A 22,813-nucleotide genomic window follows, 5' to 3' on the forward strand; every position below is an offset into this window, starting at 1 on the left:
AAAAGGTATGTGATCTCTCCTCTTAAGCTCAACTAGGAAGTCTTGATTTCACCAGCATTTACCCTCAAAAATGTTCAACTTCTAAGCTCCCTAGCAACCAGCCCAATGCCTGTATTTATAGTGCAATGGAGGGAGGTTACTAGGTCCTCCTTCAAAGGGATAAAGCCTTCCTTCAAAGGGATAGCTCCTCTCATCAAGGGATTAGCTCCTTCTCTTTTGGGATGCATGAACCACCTCAGAGCGAACAATCCACGTCAAAATTCCTTCTAGAAACATCTAGAATTAACCCAAAGTGAGTTTTTTAAGATAAAACTTGCGCCTTTTGACTTTCACAGGGGTCCGCACCTACACCGTTAGGGACAGAGCGGGCAGGTCCGCAGTTTTTGTACACAGAAGGTGCGGGACCGCAGGTGACCATGAGAGAAAGTACGGAACCAGAGTTACATTGATTTTTAATGTCTTTCTCTCATTTCCAAAGCTTGATTTGAAGAGCTGAGGTCTGAGACTTGCTTAGGAGGACAGTACAAGTGATGATAGACCCATACTGACTACAAATAATCATGGTGACGATATTTTTGTGTTACACACCAAACCTACTGAGATAATTTTAGTCGGTTCTAAAATCATTGGTTTCCTTAGAAGCTTTATTAAACTTTTCCCACATAAGCTACATTGCAATACACTTCTCCTTTATCATACAAAGGGAGAAAGCGCACTGATCTCTTGGAGGTAAATTCAACCCTGCTAGTGTTTCATCCTCCACGGTATTGATGGAATAGATAATTGAATCGACGTCCTTTAATATTTCCTCTAGTATTGTGGTTGTTCTTTTCTCCTTTAGATTGGCGCTTTTAATAATGGCCTTTTCACAATCAGAAAGGATTTCCAGATAAGTTCTTACTATGGAGATTTTGTGTTTAATCTCCTTCCAGATTTCTTCTTTGGATTGTATTAGGACCTACTTTCTTGTGTAGGTGACTTTCATTATCTCCTGCAAGGTTTTAACTTCACCTTGATTCTACTTAAGTGCATTCTGCATATGTTCAATTTAGCCATTCTTCTGGTTTTCTAAATTTTCCCCTCTTTGTTAGACTCTCTTCTTCTCCAATCTAGCTTCTTCTAGCTCTTGTTCCAGCTAATTTATTTTGATGTGCAGAATATTTAAGTCCTCAGCTTCAAATTCTTGGGATGTATTAAGAATTTTGTCAATTTTAGTTTTGTAATCCACCAGAAGTTTAAGGTGGTGTTCCTCTTTAGCGTGAGATTCTTCTTTCAATACCTCCATCTGTTATTCCTCTTTGAGTCGCAAGGATCTTTTCATGTCTTTCAGATGGGTTTTGACCTCTTCCTTCCTTTCAAAATCTTGAATCAAGATATGTGGGTCATGATCTGGAATCTTCATTATGGCCTGCAGGGATTTGATTTCCTTCTCCTTTTCTTCCAGTAATTTATTAAATGGATTGATTTCTTTAGGTTGACCAGATTGTCAGATTACAATATCTTCCAATTATTTAATATGATTAGCTCTAGTTCTTAGAGCTACCAGCGCTATGTGTAACTGGTTAGAAACTTTTTCCAACATCACTTGCATTCTTCTATTTCTTGTTTTTGAATCAAGCAAGCTCTTGGCGACAATTTCTCCTGCCTGTCGATGTAAGTTTACTACATCCATATCTGAAACTTCCCCAAATTAATGGCCAAAGAAGAAGTTTGCATCCTATCATATTTTGATTCTCCCTTATCTCTAGTTTAACCACAGTGAGGCTTAGAGTATTTATTTCAAAATTAGTGGCAGAAATAAATCGAGGTGCATCTGTAGGGACCGCATCATTGAGTGTTACAGCTTCTATCGATTGAGACAACTTAGACAATAGGGCTATTTTTTTACTAGTTGTCATTGTGGGTTTTCCTTCTACGAAGTTATGCTTGATGCCAAGGGTCTATGCCCCAGAATCCTTTGGTATAGTATAAAAGATATCTGTTTGCATCTCCTTACTTAACTATTCTATTTCTTGCTTGAATAATTCAATATCAACATCATTTCCTTTTTCTTTCACCCGTTGTGATGCTTTAGTTGGAGCTAAGACCTTTGATTTTCTTTTTATTGCAAGGGCTGGTGGAATAGGATTCAATTTTTCTATACTGATCTTTTGTGTTTGGATTCTAATGGAGCTTGAAGCAAAGTGACTTATTCCTTCATTTTCTGTAGATGTATGTGTCACCTCCTATGTAGGACTATACATAGGTAGTGTTGTCGCTTTTTCTAGCACCTGTAGCACAAGTGCTTCAGGAGACATAGAAAGATTCCTAGAGACAACCTCTGGGTTGATTGTAGACCAATGCCTAAGACATCTTAGATAGGGGAGTGCTTTGGAAGATTATCAATAGGGCTTTCTGCTGCACTTTAATTGTCACATAGTCAAAATGATAATAAAGGGGGCTTGGTTCATGTTGTAGCGGCTACAACCACCCTCCAAAATTTTTCCTTAGCTTTGTTTTGGAGCCTCCCTACCAACTTTTCACAACACCTTGTTTTTCTTCGTCAAGTACACAAGCTTCAATGTTTTTATTGCACAAAGACAGCCTATCGATCAAAGCTTGATGCATTCCCCTCACAGGTTGATCATCCGGACTTGGTCCAGCTGCAGGCTGAGTAGCTCCCCCAAGAAATTGCTCAATTATAGAGGGAAACCAGCCTTCCTCGAGAGCCCAAACTGATGCGATGGGTCGCAGTTATGGCCCGTCACCCTGAAAAGAGGATAGAGGTTGCTCGATTCAAACCTGAGTATTTCCAATGGCTGGAAAACCAGGTCTTTTCTATTCAGGACTTCCCTTACACTGGGATAGATTTTCGTGGTGACCCAGACATGGTTCTTCCACCAGGAGAGCAGTGGGATGAGTCAGGTAAAATACTTTTCAACATTTTTCTATTTAAATTTTTTGTTATTTTTCCATCGTCTCAAAACTGATAGTAAAAAATTTCAAATGCAGATGTGGGTCCACAGCGACCAGCCGTTGTCCGGCCTTATGAGAGGAAGCAACTAGTTGCACCAGCGCCAGTCCCACAGGACGAATCAGCAGAGGTTTTGGCCGAGTTGGAGGGTCATCTCGAGCGCTTGACAGGAGATATTCTGGAGACCACTATAGATGACATTCCTCGTCGACTTCAGTGCTATGTGATTGGGGTCCCGGGACCTTTTAGAAGGTTCCTTTGCAAGGTGGCCCGTGCAGTGGTTTCTTATAGAGATCATCACCAGTGATAGGATGATCGCCTATTGTGGGCACATGTGACATTTTTTTTTTGTACTTATCATTTTTGCCGATCATAAGGTGTTTTTCAACCTATGATCGAGGACGATGTATTTTTTGACACACTCCTATATATATATATATATCACTATTACTAGCTTATCTTGTAAATCATGTTATGGAATGGTTTTAAATTTACATGTATGATTATTGCAAATGTCTATTTAACATTCGAGAAGCAATTGCATGTGCTAATGTATTTAAAGATCTTGGAATATGCTGATATTCAATATAATCAAATTCACGTTCCAAGAGACGCACTCTCAAAAATAATCTTAATAACACTAGATTTCTAATGGCATACACTCTATTAAGCTGTAATACAACGAGTTCAGAATCTAACCTCACTATCAAACTCCGAATCCCAAATGAAATTGATTCAGATAATAACTCAATCACTGCACTATACTCGGCAATGTTGTTCATTGTTTGACTGAGGCTTACCCCATGCATAGATACTAACTCGTCAGAGGGCGAATAGATAACCCAAGCTACGGAAGAGATAACCCAAGCTGCGTAAGAGATGTTCCGTGTATTACGACAAGCACCATCAGCGAAACCAATGTATGTTTGGAGAGGCATCGACATCTGTAATATCAAGAGTAAAACCAAGATAAGCAGGAATAATGACGAAAAACACTCTCTAAGCTAAGCACACTATTTAAACTAAAACACACCAGCTAGAAAGAAAAACTATCCTAACTAAAAATCTCCATACCCATTCTTTTAAGCATAATACCTCTTCAAGTAAAGGCCATTTTGGGGTTTACCCAAAGAGTCCCCGTCAAAGTCTACCAATTCATAGGCCCCTTTGGCTAGCTTTCGCCTGACAACATAGGGACCATGCCACATAGGAACGAGTTTTCCAGCGCGTAATTTATCATTAGCTTGATCATAAACTAAGACTAGATCTCCTTCCGAAAAATTTCGAGGGGTCACATTTCGATCATACTGAGCTTTCATTCGTTTTGCATGAGTCTCGATCGCCAATGCAGCATCACGTCGATTCTCATCTAATTGAGCCAAGTATAACAAACGCTTTTCCTCTTCGGAAGTGGTTGGAAGTAACTCGATGGCCATTTGCAGTGACGGGATTTCGCATTCAATGGGTAACACAGCTTCCAAACCATAGACTAGTTGGAAAGGAGTGAACCCTGTTGATGTTTTTACTGAAGTTTGGTACGCCCAAAGCGCTGAAAATAGCATGTTGTGCCAATTCGACCGATGAATCCCAATGATTCGTCGGATCATGATAACTAAAAATTTATTTATGGATTCAACCAGACCATTTGCTTGTGGATAATAAGGGGTTGAACTATCGTGACGTAAACCAAGCTGGCCTGTAAGTTCGGTCATCATAACATTTCGAAAATGACACCCATGATCAGTGATTATCGCTTGCGGGACACCAAACCTAGCAATTATATGATTGAACACGAAAATTGCAGCTGTCTTGTCGTTTGCCTCAAATGTAGGCATCGCCTCGGCCCACTTGGTAAAATAATCTACCGCAAGGATGATATATGCATGCCCCCTGGCCGAGCGAGGGTTACATGTAATAAAATCGATACCCCATTTGGCAAAAGGACCAACGGCAATTATAGGGTGGAGAGGAGTAGGTGGAGCGCGCATCTTATGATAAAAAATTTGGCAGTTGTGGCATTTTCGGACCGCCGTAATACAATCTTTAAATAAAGATGGCCAGAAGTAGCCAACGCGCAATATCTTTTGGGCTGTGGCAAACCCAGACATATGAATGCCACACGCTCCAGAGTGACAGCCATTTAGAACCCTTTCAGCTTTCTCGTGAGTTAAGCAACGTCAAAAAATAGAGTCCGCCCCACGGTGATAAAGAGCATCTCCAATAATCCTGAATTGTTGGGACTGGAATCGAATTTTTCGACGTTTTGACCTTGAAATTTCTGGCCGAAAGGATTGGGTCTGGAGATAAACAATGATATCCCCATACCACGGATCTAAAGTGCTGATTAGAAACAAGGATTCGTCCGCAATGGGCTCCTCTGCCACAGTTTCCGTGTCAGCACGCGGGAAGTCACACATTAACTCCGCAAAAACTAAAGATTTCTTAGACTTAGATTTCTCAAATTCCAAGTTGAACTCCTGCAGGATAACGATCCATTTAGAGTACTTGCCCCCTAGCAATTTCTTGGTCAAAATGTAGATCATAGGGTTGCAATCCGAAATTACCATAGTTTTACGTAGTAAAATGTAGTGACGAAAACGTTGGACAACTTGAACAGCTGCCAATGCCAATTTCTCCACATGTGAGTATTTTAGCTCAGTTGGATTTAAAGTTCGACTAAGGTAATATATCACATGTTCAGTTCCTAATTCATCTTCCTGAACTAAGACCATTCCAATGGTGGAATGAGAGGCGGCGAGATACAAGAAGTAATCCTGGTTGCAGTTGGGAGGATGCAACAATGGTGCATGGGTCAACGCATGTTTGAGTGCATCAAAAGATTTCTGAGCTATCTCATCCCAATAGAATGGAGTATTTTGCTTCAACAACCGGGTAAAACCCTTTGTGACCTCGGTGTAGTTAGGAATGAATCGTCGTAAAAAGTTTGCTTTCCCTTGCAAACTTTGGAGTTGGCGAAGACTCGAAGGAGGAGGCAATTTGATGATAGCTTCGACCTTCGAGGGATCAATGCGAATGCCGGATTTCGAAACTACAAACCCCAGCAATCGACCCGTTTCTATACAGAAGACTTATTTGTGTGGGTTCAACCGAATACGATAATGCCTACACCTCATAAAGATTGCTCGTAAATGGATGAGGTGATCAGCTCGATGTAATGAATGAGCAGGCAAGTCATCAAGATAGGGTTGCACAATGTGCTTGATGTCATGAAACGCATAAGACATTGCCCTTTGAAAAGTTGCTCCAGCATTCTTAAGCCCAAAAGGTAACTTGCAATAAGCAAATGTCCCCCATGGACAAATGAAATCCGTTTTTGGTTGATCGGCAGGTAGAATATTGATTTGATTGTATCCGGAAAAACTGTCCATGAAGGAGAATATTTCGCTTCCGGCACAATCATCAATGATTTGATCGATATAGGGAGTTGGGTAACTGTCCTTTGGACAGGCTTGATTAATGTCCCTATAGTCGATGCATATTCTTATTGTTCCCTGCTTTTTGTTAACCGGAACAATATTCGATACCCAATCCATTAACGGGATCGGATAAATGAAACCTGCTTTCAATAGTTTTTCAACTTCTGCTTTAATTGCAACAACTTTTCGTGGGTGAATCTGACGCAAATGTTGTCGGATGGGTTTAGCGTCTGGGTAAGTCTTGATCTCATGAACAACAATCGCTGGATCAATTCTTGGCATTTCCTCATAGGACCAGGCAAACACGTTGCGGAATTCTTGAAAGAGGGCCTTATATAGTTGACTTTCGTCATCTGTACATGAGGCACCTATATGAATGTTCTCAACAATTCCGGGCTTAACCGAAATGTCAATAGGAATAGTTCGAGAGATGTTTCCCAAATTTAACTCTGAATCGGGATGTTTCATTAGATTTTGAGGTTCCTTGACATATTCAGTTGTAAAAATTGATGAGAAATCATTTTCAAAACGATCATCCTCAGGTAAAAATGAAGATCTGTGATGGAGATCTTCCCATGGTAAATCATCTACACATAGGATTTCACGAATTTTCTCATCAGAGTGAACAAGTTCAGAAAACGTGGTTAAATCTGAGGTTGATGTGAAAAGTGATTCCTCACGGACCACATTCATTAAGTCATTTTCGGTTGAACATGGGTCGGCAAATGACTGCACGACTTCATAGGCAATTTCATATGGACTCAAAGGCATGGCATTACCAAATGAGTCTATCTCAGATTCAGAAGGAACGATCCAAGGATCATCATAAACAATGGTGTCTAATGTAATCATATGAATGGTTGCAAATGAAGACGATGCGTTGATCGGAGGAAAAGGAAAAGTTCCCAGTAAACTGACATCTTTAACTAGTCCTACTCCAACATCCTTATATGGGATAGTCGTTTTACCGACATGTTGAATACTCTCAGAAGAGGCTGGATCAGATGAAAAGTAAGCCAGCTGGTCTATTGTTACGATCTTTCCATTATGTGGAAACTTTATTACTCGAAAGACCGATGAAACGACTGCTGTCATAGCGTGAGACCAACTTTGACCCAAGGGAAGGTTGTAATCTAGAGGGGCATCAACCACCTCCACATCTAGACTAACGGTTTTTCCTTCAACCCCTGTAGAAAAATCCTGTAGAATGCCAAAAGGATGAAACCCACGGCCATCAAAGGCCTTTAGAATTGTCGGGGATTGATTTAGCGAAGGAGAACCAAGCGATCTCCAACACTATATCGACATAATACATGTTGAGGCTCCCTCATCAATTACAGTTTGATGAATAGGCCTGTTTTTGACTATCACTGGTATCTGGAAAGCCATTTGATGAGGCAAACGCGGTGTACTATTTTCTAGATCGAAAATTATTAGGTTCGGGTCCTAAACATCAAAAGCTCCTATAGCCGACAAAAGTAATTTACGTTGTGCTGGACATGATTGCAGCACTTCCAAAGCCGACATTGCTGAGGGTGAAACAGCTAAATCCTCAACAATGTTATAATTCTGAGCCGCTCTCGCATGTGGATTGAAAGCTGACTTTCGAAGTATACCCTTGGCGGGTGGTTTGATTACCAAGTCTGGATTAGGTTTCTCGATCTGTAGTGGATCGGAACTGGGAGCTGAGGTTGATGGATTAGAATGAGAAGATTCTGCTTCTTTACCATCAACAGGACTTTTACTACCATAATCTTGCGATCGAGTCACAATCCTAACATGGGACATCATCAGTATGGGTTCTTCATTGGCATTTGAGGATGAACCTATCATCTTACTGTCTTGAGCCGGAAAAGGATCCTTCAAAACAACAGGAGTTTGGGAACCCTTGACAATCTTCGCAACCTCTGCACGATGAGGGCAGTCTCTTGTAAAATGTTCATCGTCACAAATGAGACAAGGATAATGAGGTTTGCACTTTTCATCATTGGATTTCGCCTTTTCAGGTTTCTCCTTTGAACTTTTGTCCGTTTTATTCTTCTTCTTTCCTTTATTCTTCCCACCGGATTTTGATTTGGCTGTAGATGACTCTACAACATGAATGTCGGCGGAAATCTCTGCAGAAGAATTTCCTGTTGGGGAATTAGGCAAGGTTATGATAGGGGAAGAATTCTTGGAAGACTTCTTCTTACTTTTAGTGTTGACCGTGCCAATCATACCATCGACGGCATGAGATCCTGAAGGAGCTGCAGTGATTTGATTTTGCTTGGGAAGATCGGGCATTTTTTCGTGTAACGTACCTGACTGAGTATAGACCAAGTCAAGGTACTGTGCTTGAGCAATTACTTGCTCCTCAGTAACAACTCTGGCTTTAGCAACATCTTCAGTGATCTTTGGCAACAAAGATTTTACAAACCACTCGGCCAAGATCTGATCCGGAATAAATACCTTCACTAAACGCCGTCGACGTCTCCACTCATGAATATGATCTGAAATGTAAGTGGATGTCGATTTTTTTAACGAAGTTAACAATTCTGTGCCATTGTCATATTGGACCGGCAACTGAAAATGAGTTAAAAATGAGGTAGCTAACTGACTAAGATTATAAAAAGTGCCTCACGGTAACTCAATGTACCACTTGGCCGCGAGACCAATTAGAGTGCGTGTTATCTCAAAATCAGGCCCTGGAAGGCTGCTGATCAGGAAGACTTTGAGTAACTATTTCAAACCAAACTTTTGGCTAAGGCTTAGCCTCCTCAGCCTGAGAGGGCTCTCTCAAAGGGTTAATGATTTTGATTAAAGAATAAGATAGATGGCTAACTCTATGGTTTGTGATTGTATATGTTTATAGGTTGAAAGATGAAGGTTGGCTACCATTGGGCTATGGAGTCAAAGTATGTTCAGTACCATAGCAAGATCAGCTTAACATGAAGTCAGGGCATAAAGAGTTTTTATACATCAACAAAACAAAGATACAATGCAAGGAAACACAGTTTATAAATACATGAAGGAAGTTAGAGCATCATTGATGAGTTCTAAGTAACATGTATTCATACCACTGCAAGTAAGTGAAAGAGGAAAGCCATGAGACAATAGGACATTAAAAACCCTCTTTGAATCCTGAGTAGTGAAGCCGAAACATTCTACCTAGCATGGAAGTCAAGGCATTATAGAGTTCAAGTGCAGAAATGCAAATATAAAACAGTGAAACACAGTTAGTTTATCTATGAAGGAAGTCAGAGAATCATTGATGAATTATGAGTATCATAAGTAAACCTCACTACAATGTAAGTATTGGAAGATGCCATCAAAACAAGAACATACAAGAACTCTTCATGAATCTTGAGTTGTCTAAGTAGAAATTCTGCATTAGGTTAAAAATATACACAGTCTGCACATAGAGCAGCAGTTGAGCCAAAAAATCTCCAACCCTTTGCTAATTTGACCTCTTGCTCTATATAAAGCATTTAAAATTAGTATTCCATCATCCCTCATCAAGAGAATTCGAATTTTCCATCAGTGACACCTATTCTAACCATAAAACAAACCATTAATTATAACTAGCTGTTAACTAGGAGTGCTAGTGACCTAATACAACTAGGAGTGTAACTCCTTATTATGATTACAACATCCTTATCTAAACATTTAAAGCATTCTTTGACACCTAACACTCCATGAAGTCGAATTTGATGAAGCCTCCCACGTGGTCATCTGACTGCTGAAGACAAACCCTAGAAATTAGGGAACATGTTTCCCTGTTTTTAGGTTTAGGATCCCTGAAAATGGCACGTGGGACAGAGCCTTTATCTCTTCATCCATGACACATTTTACAAACATGAAGGAGGTTTTTGTAGCCCATGTTTTCCAGAACAAAAACCTCTCCTTGTTTTTTAAAACATTTCTCCAGCTGTCCAGAAACTGTCCTTGAAAAACACGTGGCAAACAGGAAAAATCCGTTTTCTGAAAGTAGGGTCTCAATGAAAGCTTAGTATCTCCCAACTGAAAACACTTATGAATAAAGTGAGATAGGTTATTGTAGCTGGAAATTTTATGAAGAGAAACCTCCATCATAATTCCAAGATACGTCTTCCTGTAACCAAAAACTGATCTTTAAAATGACTGCTAAAACCAGTAGACAAAGCTTGACTTTCAGCAGTTTCGTAGCGCAAGTTTAACCATAAATTCCTCCCATCTCAGAACGAATTTGAAGAAACTGAAAGAGGTTTTTGTAGTGAATCATGTTAGGAAGAAAAGCCTCTTTCAGTGTGCAAAATTAAGTTCTCAGCTGCTCAGGAAAGCGTTTGGAAATTGACTAGTAAAAGCAGAAAACAAAGTTTTTTCTGCTAAAACAGGCTGCTACAGGGGTTTCGTAGCGCGCTACGAAAACTCCTAGTTCAGTGATTTCAAAGCTAGTTTGAAAATTTCTCCAAATTAATGTGAGATATGACTTCCAAACTCATGGTGAGGCTTCTAGGACATGGAATGAGGCTGTCAAAGTTTGATGGAAAAGAGATATGACCTTGAAAGACTTCTAACCTTATGACCTAACTCTTAAAGCATGAAATGACCTAGAGACCTTTTAACACCATGACTAAAAGAAGGGTTTGTAAATGAGAATGAAACTAATTGTGATGAGCTAACTCAAAACTTATAAGACTATGATTAGAAACAAGGCAACTTACCAAAGCTTAGAGACAAAGATTTTAGGGTGATAACAGTGGCTCCACTAGGGATAGTGTGCCCTTGTGGTATACTAAGAACTTGCAGCTCCAGTGCCGCTATCCATCCTCCAGAATAAAACTCTGAACCTCTACCCAATTTTCTCCCCAAGCCTTTAATGATTTCTGAATGAAGAATTCAAACTGCACCTACTGAAACAGATGCTCAGTCAACCTACCCTGAGCTTATTTGCACATTCCTACCTACCCTATCAGCTGCATTCTCCAATTGTAGCTCAAGGAACATGAAACTTCCAATGAAGCCAATCATCAATCTGATCTGAAACTTGGATCTCCTTACTGTGCTTGATTTTGTGATAACATTTTGGTGCGTCTGCCGGGAGTCTGAAGATTATTCATTCCCGAAATCAAGAGACTGAACTTCTGAAGGTAGCAGGAGCTCAGACATCATTTTGAGGCTGCAAAACTACCTTGGCGACTCCACACATCAAATAATAAATCGGAAGGTGACTCCACTGCTAGAAGATCAGTAGCTTGATGAAGTTTCAAGATGAATTCCACTACAAGAATGAATGCCAGGTATGCTCCTATGAATCGGTCTCATATCCCTGGTTTTCCAAATCCTATGCCCAAGGTTGATTGGTTAGATGATCTTCCAATATTCAAAGATGAAAAGAAGGACAATGCTGCTCTTCATTTGGTTAAATTCCATATGCATGTACGCAGTCTTAAGGTTCATTTCCCTGAAGATTGTCTCATGAAAATGTTTATGACCACTTTAGAAGGAAAAGCATGGTCTTGGTATAAAAGTCTGGAAAATGGTTCAATATATTCGCTTGCTAGTTTTCATGATGAATTCTGTGAAATGTATAAAGAAGGTTATCCTTCCTTATTGCTGCTTAAAGATTGCTGTAGACAGTCTTTAAGTCTTATTCAGTACTTGGAAGATTGTTATGATGATGATGAATTTACGAATGAAGAAATTTTAGAGGCTCTTCATAACAATGCATTCCAGCACCAAGAAGAAGGTATAACATCTCATGAAACGCAACATGAAGATCAGCAGGGGTTTACTTGTGAAAACCATGTTCAATCCTTTGATATGAATGAAGAGATGCAGCAATATTCTCAGTCTTTGAATCATAATGAAGATAAAAATGATTGCAAATAGCAAGAAGAAGTGGGAGATAGCTTTTACAACCCTCAGGCAGAGGAAAGGGTTGGTTTTTTATGTCAAACTTCTCAGCAGCTTACAGCAATAGATGATCATAAGAAAGAGGAAAATTACATTGTTTGTAGGCAGCATTCAGAAAAGCAGTTCGATAGTATATCAAAAGAATATTGTGTGGTTGAGAATCAGTTGTCTAAAGATGTGGAATATTATGATGATCATCAACATAACCATGTATTCTTTGACCCTATAAGTGAATACATAGACAAGCTTTGCACTCCGGTCTTTCATTTTCATTTGCATTATGAAGATCAAATATATTATGAGTTGATGTGGTCATCTCACTACCATGGTTATTTTGAGGTCGGATGCAGTCAAGAGCCTCAAATATCAGATAAGACAGTTGATTGGCTTTATTGGAAATATCATGTTGCCTGAGCTACAAGTGGAGCTTCCAGCTGTTAGGGTAGGTAGGTAGGAAAATGCAAATAAGCTCAAGGTTGACTGAGCATTTTTTTTTAGTAGATGTAGATTCCTTTCTCCTACAGTGATCATCAAGCTTAAGCCCGAGGTGAAGGCCCAAGAAGCTGAAAGAAGATGTTTGTCAAATAAATTTTACAAGGCACTGGAACTGCAGGTTCTTAGTGTACCACAAGGGCACACTATCCCAAGTGGAGCCACTGTTATCACTGACAAAATTTCAATGCCAAATGTCTTACATTTGTTTGATGGTAAAGCACATAAATCCTTTTCAGCAGTTTCGCAGCGCAACATGCTTTAAGTGATTTCGTAGCGCATAATTCATATTTTGCACTGGCTGCGCTACGAAATTGGGGATTTGTCCGAAACCATAGCCCACCCATATCACCTTTGTCTCCTATGGGTTTTGTGGGAATATCTGACTCATGTCACAGTGCTGAATCTTATCATCAATATACAGATAATACTGCTGTGTTTCATTCTCAAGGTTTTTCCTATAATCCAGCTACATTGGATGTACTCACTGCAAAGATATTGGATGTAGAGCAATGTGAAGAGTTGAAAATGGGATCATATTTAGGAGTGGCTGCAGCATCTGCAAACCCTCCAAAGTTCATTCACCTTTGCTACAAGCCTCCAACTGGAGATGTTAAGACTAAACTTGCCATAGTTGGAAAAGGATTGACATTTGATAGTGGAGGTTACAACATCAAGACAAGACCAGGATGTCTTATTGAACTCATGAAGTTTGACATGTGAGGTTCTGCAGCAGTTCTTGGTGCAGCAAAGGCTATTGGTCAAATTAAGCCTCCCGAGGTGGAGGTCCATTTCATTGTTGCTGCATATGAAAACATGATTAGTGGCACTGGTATGCGGCCTGGTGACATAGTTACAGCTTCAAACGGGAAGACAATTGAGGTAAATAACACGGATGCTGAAGGCAGGTTGACATTGGCAGATGTTTTGGTTTATGCATGTAAACAAGGCGTTCATAAGGTGGTCGATCTTGTAACTCTCACTGGAGCCTGCATAATTGCTCTTGGAAATGAAATTGCTGGAATGTACACTCCCAATGATGAAATGGCAGAAGAAATATCCAAAGCTGCAGAAATTGCAGGAGAAAAGTTTTGGAGAATGCCACTTGAGGAAAGCTATTGGGAATCAATGAAATCTGGGATTGCTGATATGGTGAACACTGGAGGCCGTCCAGGTGGCTCCATCACTGCTGCACTTTTTCTTAAGCAGTTTGTGGATGAAGATGTGAAATGGCTGCATATAGACATGGCTAGACCAGTGTGGAGTGATAAGAAACGTGGTGTAACAGGATTTGCTGTCTCAACCTTGGTTGAATGGGTTTTGGAAAACTCATCATGAATACTAGCTGAACAAAAGGGGTTCTGTTGACGTTTATTATTTCAATATTTCTGTGAACATGATCAACTGGTCTGCTGTATCGTCTTTTCTGGCATGGATTGACTGGTCAAATAAATATGAAGATTGGGAGCCGAGGTTTTGTTCCCTTTGTTCCCAGTTCACCAACTGAAGCTAGAAATGGCGATGCATAGGCACGGTAATTCTAACCGAGTGTTGATGATCTACCGGTTTCTGGTTGAAATTGTATATCTGAATGAGCTGAGACACACAAGTCACAACAGGCATGAGTTTGCTAACTGTGTGTCGTAAGGGCGCTTGAATGAGAATCATCGCTCATAGAAATAAATCTTCTTTTATCCTTATCATCGTCAGAATCCAGATAATGTGGTCACTTGCAGGATTTCTTCACACTCTATTTGTATATGACCTATGTTTGAAACTTTGATTGTTTGGCCGATTGGTGTCATGCACCAGAACAGGGTAATGAAAACGCGGCACTTTAAATTGAGCAACACATGGCACTTTAAATTGAGGATGCCCGACGGTGATATCGACGGATTCAGCATCCAGCCCATCAGAATCAATAGGGTTCTTTCTACACCTCATAAATAGCCATCGACTTAGATTCAAAGCCAATTCCGAAAAAGGTACAGGGACATGGTTGACAAGGCCATTAATGAGAGAATCGTTCTGAAGTTGACAAACATCTATAACCAGTTTTGGGGAAAGAGGAACACCACAGCTGCTCCTTTGCCATACTGTGAGGGAAATTTCCTTCCAGATAAGATGGAGAAATTTATAATGAAGATGGAAGAAGAAAACTGGAATTGCAGAAGAAGAACGTGTTTGACTGTTTCTCAGAAGGATAATCTTGTAATGAAGCAGCTTAAGATGCTCATCGAGGGGATTAAACGACATCATATGTTGATTAATTTGCATCCTCGTTGTTCTCACTGTTTCCATGCCTTGGTGAATTCCAAATACTGGGTCTGCAAGATATGCTTGCGGGATTTCCAGATTTGTAATGAATGTTATGAGAAGGATAGAAGATGTGATCTATCTCAAAGGCATGGTGGAGGGAAGCATAAAATTGATCCTGTTGAGGTGAAAAATGTTGCTACAGACACGGACGACGAAGAAGAAATCAGGAGCCCCTTTTTGACAATCGTGAGGATTTTCAAAACCTCTGTAAGGGAAACTATTATCAGTTTGACACGCTGCGCCATGCCAAGTATTCCTCCATGATGATTCTGTTTCACATCTGCAACCCAAATAAGCATGCATTCATAGATGTATGCAATAATTGTAACAAGAGAATCGAGGTAGGAGATTACAGGTCTTATTACAGGTCAAACGGTGTCAGTTAAGGTGTATTTGGCATGTAAATTTGGCACTTCTGAGTGACAATACACCACTTATTTTGAAGCATGCACTGCACATGCTCAACTTGAATAGAATCTGGTGTCGTTTAAAGTTTTCAAAGACAAGAAACTTTCAAGAAGGTGCTAAGAATGCAAGAGTATGGGCATCTCTGGCCTCTGTTTTTCTTGGTTAAGGCCCAGTACATAGTCCAGAGTCCAGCTGTTCTGAAAATAGGGAAATGTGGTCTAGGACATGATGAGTCAGGGATTCTTTCATTTGTAGTTTCTCACAGTGGCAAATCCGAATGACATACTCTCAAAACAAGGAAGGGATCCTCTGTACACAGAAAACCATGTGGCGGCCACAGCAAGTAGCTTGAATGCTTTCATTCATTATCACTGGCAGCAACATTCATGTGTATAAATGGTTCAAATCAATGCGGAACCTGCACTACTGTATGTTAGAGCCTGAATTTCTTCCAGAAGAGCAAGTTGTTTCAAATAATTTAGCAGTTTCGTAGCGCGCTACGAAACTGCTGTAGGTGTTGTTTTTTAACGCAGACAAACAGTTTGATAAGATGATCGGAAATTTTCAAAGGAAACACCTAAGGGACATATAAGAGACCAAATGAAGCTATCACAGCCATTCAGATTATGACAGGTGCACCTTTTGGAAAAAGTGAAATGTTTTGACTCAAGTTTAAAGATTTTGTTATAAAGTCACTTTATTACCGGTCATTAGGGTTTGGAAGGAGTTGCATACGAGGAGTCTTGGCTTGCACACCTGTCCATCAATGAAGCCTCCAACACATCTGGAAACATGGTGGTGCTCTACATTTTTGGGATATTAAAGAGCTGGAGACATGCTGCTGCATTTTCGCATAAGTGGTGGAAGACTGGAACCGAAAAAACAGGGGTTTTCTCCTAACATCACTGAACCATCAAAGCATTCAGCATCCAAAGCTAGCATGGAACATTGAATCCTCATCTCAGCCATCCCAGCCAAACTAAAAGGAGACAGGTGTCAATGAACAAGAAGGAATCATTCTACGAGGAAGATAGAGTTAGAGTTATAGTTAAATTAGGACTCTTTAAACTCCAGTTTAGCACTTATTGTATTTAATGAGTCAGTTCAATAGCAGATAGGTGTCATTAGTGGCAGTCATCGAGCTCCCCTCATGCTGGAGGAGGAAGCTCAAAGTAGTTAAAGTTATGTTTCTATATATAGATGAAACTTTTATGTAATGAGGGTTGGATATTTGAGAAAACAGAGTATTGTTTTGGCTTGTGTAAAAACTCAGTTTCAGTAATACAATTTGCTGCTTTTCTTCTCAGGATTCATACAGTGTTTCAATGCTCAAGATATGTGGTTTTGCTTTATCCTTAATGTTTTTACAGTTGTATAAATACACAATCACTCAGAATTCACTTTGCTGCTCTGATTTCCTGTGTGTATTTGTAAGCTGAGGTTTCTATGAGATGTGTTTTGAGTATTTAAACATCACATGCCCTGACTTCTATGTATGAGTAGTGTTATAGTTTACTGAAGGATGATTAACTCCATAAGCCCAATGGAAGTCTTTGTAATGTCTGTCCAGCCAACGTATTTGTTAAATTCACTTTGCAAGAGTTAGCCATCTCATCAATAGTCAAAATCAATAACCTTTTGAGAGAGCCCTCTCAGGCTAAGGAGGCTAAGCCTTAGTCAAAAGATTGGTCTGAAACAGTTACACAGAGTCTACCTGGTCAGCAGCCTTCCAGTGCTTGATTTTGTGATAACAGTGCGCTGGAAAAGTCTAAGACGGATTGAATCATCTGTAATGGAGTTAGACGCACACCAGAGGTGGTAAGTCATCACATGGTTTGACGGGTCCTCTCCTGATTTACCTTCGAACTTGGGAATGTCACTGGGCAACTTATTCAGCATTGGCGGCCAAAACGGAAGATAATTAATGGGATCGTTCGTTAGGAGCGACAAGTCAGGTAAGTCCAAAGTTGCGATAAACAGTAACTGCCGATTAGGATCCCTAAAAATCTGGGTCATGAGACCAGCCCCAGGAGGAGGATATCCAGGATAACTAGGAATAGGAATTGCATTCAGGATATTGTATCCCCCGGAAAACCAGGATTAACGGGACCGTACTGGGGTTGTTGAGGTTGTTGATAAGTGTACCCAGGGTACGGTTGATACTGATAGACTCGCTGCTGCACAGCAGGACCGAATTGGTACTGTCCCTCGTACGGTTGATAAGTAAATTGTGGTTGACTTGTGACAACTGTACTTGAACCAGGTTGTCCTATAGGCATCTGAATCGAAGTTTGAATCATAGATCCAGACGGTGGTAAAGATGTCTGAGGAGTAGATACAGGAACAGTAGAAACCGGAGCTGTCGATACTCCAGAAGTAGGTGGGGTAGATTGAACAGATGTTGCGGCAGTTGTAGTAGTCATTTGAGGCGGAGTACGAGGTGTACTAGGCCCAGGGTGAGAAACTACCAAAGGTACAGAAGTTTGAATGTTAGACTGGATTGGTTGCTGGGGTGAACCAGAAACTAAGGGTTGTCCAGTTTGAGATGACAACTGTACACTTGGCTGCAACACCTGTTGAGCTTGCGATGGATCCCACACTATATTCATTCCATGGTACTGACCCATAACTGGTTGAGAATACTGAGGACCATAACCGGGTTGAGGGTAGCATTGATAATTGAAAGGTACATTTCCCGTTCCTTGAACATACGTTTGACCGGAGGGTGGTTGGAAACCTTGGTTCGAGTATTGACCTTGGGGTTGATACCCTTGAGGGACATATTGATACTGGGGTTGACCTTGAGGTATAAATTGATACTGGGGTTGACCTTGGGGTACATATTGAGTCTGGGGTTGACCTTGAGGAACGTACTGTCCCATAGGTATGTATTGTCCTTGAGGTTGCCCCCAGATGCAAATTGTGTACTTTGAGGTTGCCCCCCACACGTTAACTGGCCACCTTGAGGTTGAGGATTGGGAATAGAACCTGACATCATGAGAATTTCTTCTACGCTCAACGGCTTAGTACCATTGCTTCCAGTTAATAACCCTTGCTCAATGGGTTGAGGAGATGCTCCCGAAAAAGTACCAGAAAGGGACTGATACCTGGAGGGAATAGAAGGACCGCCGTACAAAAAAGATTCAGGAAATTGAGTAAACATGGATGACTGTCCTGACATATTTACGAGAGTATAAAAACCTCTAGGTGTTGGGTGATAAGGAGTGCAAGGTGGTGAAAAACTTAACTCTGAGTTTTCTAAGAAATTAGTCAAAGAAAGATACCAAGAACTGCTCCTAGGTGGACTGTAAAAAATTGATTCACGCTCCCTTAGTTCAATAACAGGTTGATTTTCAGGGATAGGGATGCCTACTTATTCTTCCGGAGGAAGTTCTTCAATAGCAATAAGTCCAGAAGGAAGATCTTGGGTGATTACTCTTTCTACCCTAGGTGAACCAGGACCACTAGAAGTTGAAGAAACAAACCCCGATGTCGAAGTAGCAGCAAATTCACTTTCAGGCTTGGATATTTCAGTTTCTTCACCTATATCACTAGTAGATGAAAAGCTACCAGCAATTTCGGAAACAAACACTGACTGTGGATTATAATCTGCTACTAACGGTTGAAAATCAAGATGTACTATCAAAGAAGATTCTCCTTCCTCAGGTGACCCAACTTTACTGTCTCTAGGAGTTACAAGGACTTTCAAGCCTTCAAGCTGGCTCAGTACTTCTTTAGGAGGTTGGCCCCGAAGTCTACGGGACTTCCTCAGTAACTCAGCCACGTTTACAAACTCAGGAGACTGGCCCAGAAGTCTACGGGACTGGCTTGGTAATTCAGCCACAGTTGAAAACTTTTAACTCCTTCACACGCAAAAAAAGTAAAATCTCAATGAAAAGCACCTAAAGTCTCTAAAGAACCAAACAAATTTGAATCACACGCCTAAAGAATCTAGGAGATCAAACACACACAAACATTAACTTTCCGTACTGAAAACACTAGTTGGTGATGAAATCCAACGTTGCAGAGTTCAATACAGAAATGGCGGTTGGAACAGTTACCCCGACAACCTGCTTAATGAATAGATTGGCACAAGTTCCTCCACTGAACCGTCTCGAGTGAAGAGAACCCCTCAGAAAATCCAAGTGAGTCTAGCCGACGTCTGCTCCAGGTACAGTGGGATCTTCCCACCACTGTCACCTCAGGAAGAGTCCTAAAGAATATGGCCACTAAGGTTACCAACTGAGACAAATATACCTGGGGGAACAGTCTACGATCCGATACGCACGCAAGGGAAGAGTAGCAAGCTCAATCCCCTTGAAGGCTCCTTGACATAATCCAAGGTTTACCAATAAGTGACCCCAGGCTCCTTGACAATGGTTAATCCGAGGTTTACCATTTTTAATACGTGAATATCTGGCGTCGTTCCCAATGAGGAAGGATTGATTCCCACACTGGTTCAGACACGATCTCGTGCTTCTCCTTTAAGAGGAGCTTTCCCAGAGCATAAGTGCAACAATTGGATTTCTTCCCTACCACAAGATACAACTACTTGTTTGTTTTTACTGTCTTGGAGAGTTAATTACTCTCCTACTCCAAGACAGTAGCCTAAGCTAAGTTGGTGTATCAGAGCCCTAGAAATAAAAATGTTACTAGGTGAATTTTACTTTAAGCGTTAATTTTTTATTTGTTTTTGTTTAAGTCAAAAGGTGCGGAGATGAAACTAGTGGTATGAAGACTCGACTCAAAACCACTAAAAATGCACCTAAGATGATTTAAACAATCTTTTTCTCTTCGATGAACTTCTAAACTAAGAAAGAGTTTGAGAATGCAAATACTTTGTAAACACAAATCTTTCTCAATCAAACAAATTAAAAGAAGAGTTTTTGTCCTTTTCTAATGCACTCAAAACGAGACAACTAGTTATTTCACAAAAATTTCCTTTTTCGTTTCAAAGCACTCAATCACTACAAAACAAACTTTTTCCAAAAGACATTTTTATATTTTTTTAATAAAACACTCAAAACTATGAAAATGACTAACTTTGAGATCTACAAATTATAAAAGCCTATTTGAAGTCAAAGCCTACTAAAAGTCTTTTTTAAGGATGTTTTACTTAGCTAGATGTAAGCTAAGGACCAATTTATGTAGAATCACAAATAAGTCAAGAACAACCAATTTTGTTTTCTTTTTGAAAATGAAAATCCAAACTCTCAAACACAAGCTTTTCGAAGTTTTGTAAAGAGGAAACTCAAAGCAGATTCCTCAACAAGGGGAGATTTCATAAATGGTCAGAATCATAAGAAGGCTGGTAGATACTAAGGTGATCTGAAGTCCCTACAGCTTCTAAGCTCAGAGCCACTACACAACCAAAATGAAAAACAAACCCAACAAGCAAAACTCCTAGGAATTTCACTTAAAACCCTAACACTAACGAAATCAACGTAAGGAAAGCTTCTGACAAGTTATATGCAGGTCTGGGCAGTGGATAACAATTTCTAAACAAACACTAAGCTGACTAACAGAGGAAATCTTAGGGTTTTTCAAAATTTTGACAGGGTCTGCAGGTCCACAGTTGACACAGGTGCGGTTCCGCTCTGTGCTAAAAGCCAAGCTGCGGGTAGGTACGCACTGTGTCAAACGGCTAGGGTGCGGTCCTCTCCCAAAGCTATGAAAAACAAAAAATAACCCTGGATCTACAAACTCTACCCAATTTTACACACAACAAGCCAAAAACAGAAACAAAAACACAGTTTCTCAGGTCAAAGTAAAAACAAGGAAAACAATCAAGTCCCCGGCGGAGTCGCTAGAACCAGACATTTCTCTTTGAGGTTGGCCCGATTTACCCCCTAAACATTTGGATCCATGCATTCACTTGAGTTTACCTTAATGAAGGCCTATTGAATTGTTGACGATGCTAGACCCGCCAACATGTCAGGGGATCTCCCCGGTAAGAAGTCCCAATTAGACCTCAAACCGTTTGGTGTAGGAGTCCCAGTAGTGGGTCGTATGGTAATGCCTTGACCGCGATTTCGCACATATGTAAATAAGATAACTCTGTTTGTAGAAAGGGTGTGACAGCTACAATGAGCCAAGGAAGGTGCATGAGAGGTTCTAACACATGGGGTTTGAGATGAGTGCACCCCTTGGAATCCTGTGATAGCACACAGTTAAGAAGGGAACACACGAGCAAAGATACATCACAACATGGAAAGCAAGTTAGCAAGCAATCCAAAGTGATGGTTAAACCAACAACACATTTCAGAAAGATTCATACATACATACACATATAGCTATACATGCATGCGTAAGCAAACCAATACATATATCATTTAGAGTAAACCAGATAGCATAGAATACAATACAACATATGCATGAAACGTGCTAGCTCTTGTTATATAAAGAAGTGTAAGTTCCAGTCATACAATATATCCATGTCCAACCACTAGTTTCGATAGCAGAACGTTATAGCCACAACTTCCTACTCCTCCAAAGAGATGTACTAGCTCTGCACAGTGCAGAAGCCAAGGCTTGTTAAAATACTGTCCAAGCTCTCCCCAAGATAGTGTTGGAATTTCTAAGTCTAACTATTAGAAATCCTTCCTATACTTTTTGATTTATTTCTTCCTACTTGTTATGTTAATTAACAAGTTATTTACCATGTAAATACTGAAAATAAATACAAGTACAGTCTCAACACATACAAATCATCAACTAAAGGAAAAAAAGCAAGCACACAAGTGACACCGTTATGTTTGGACTAATGTCCTCGGAAAAACCCAATGCGAGAAAACTGGTGCAGCTATCTGAGGGTTTTATTATTAGGCAGTTTTAGAATACAATCTGGGTGCCAGAAATGGCTCACCCAACAGAGAATTCCCTCAATAGTAGTACCTCTCAGTCGGAGATAGATATCAGCCCCAATCTGCCGCACGAAATCTCCTAGCATCAGCCTCTAGGTTCTGCATCAGCCTCTCTAGCCTAACGTTAGCCCAACGTCAGCTTCTTGGGGCTCTGCGTCAGCCTCTGGAGCCTCTACGTCTCCCACATTGGCCCTCCTCATGCTCTGCGCAAATCTTGGCTGCCTTTGCGTGGCCTTTAGTTGCTTCTGCATGGCCTCTAGCTGGCTCTATGTCAACTCTCTCCCGGCTTCTGTGCTGATGCTCCCAATACTATCTCTGCCTCTCTGCTACTACATTCACTGGCTCTCAGTTGCAACTTTGATCATTACTTTGATTTCCTCAGCAAGCCCTACCCCAAAAAATTGAATTCTTGATCAACTCGGTGTGTTCTCCAAGTGACCCTCAAGCCTCCTCTTATACTTTTCTCG

The 22,813-nt window shown here is 40.5% G+C and overlaps 1 pseudogene; it reads left to right on the plus strand.

Moving 5' to 3' along the window:
• The first annotated feature begins 13,119 nt into the window (after nt 1–13,119).
• Nucleotides 13,120–14,177, plus strand: LOC149142975 (leucine aminopeptidase 2, chloroplastic-like; annotated as a pseudogene).
• The last annotated feature ends 8,636 nt before the right edge of the window (nt 14,178–22,813 follow it).

This window comes from Pinus tabuliformis, chromosome X (genome assembly GCF_031772625.1).
Source record: "Pinus tabuliformis cultivar Carrire ecotype Pingquan chromosome X, CPIR1, whole genome shotgun sequence".
Classification (NCBI taxonomy): domain Eukaryota; kingdom Viridiplantae; phylum Streptophyta; class Pinopsida; order Pinales; family Pinaceae; genus Pinus; species Pinus tabuliformis.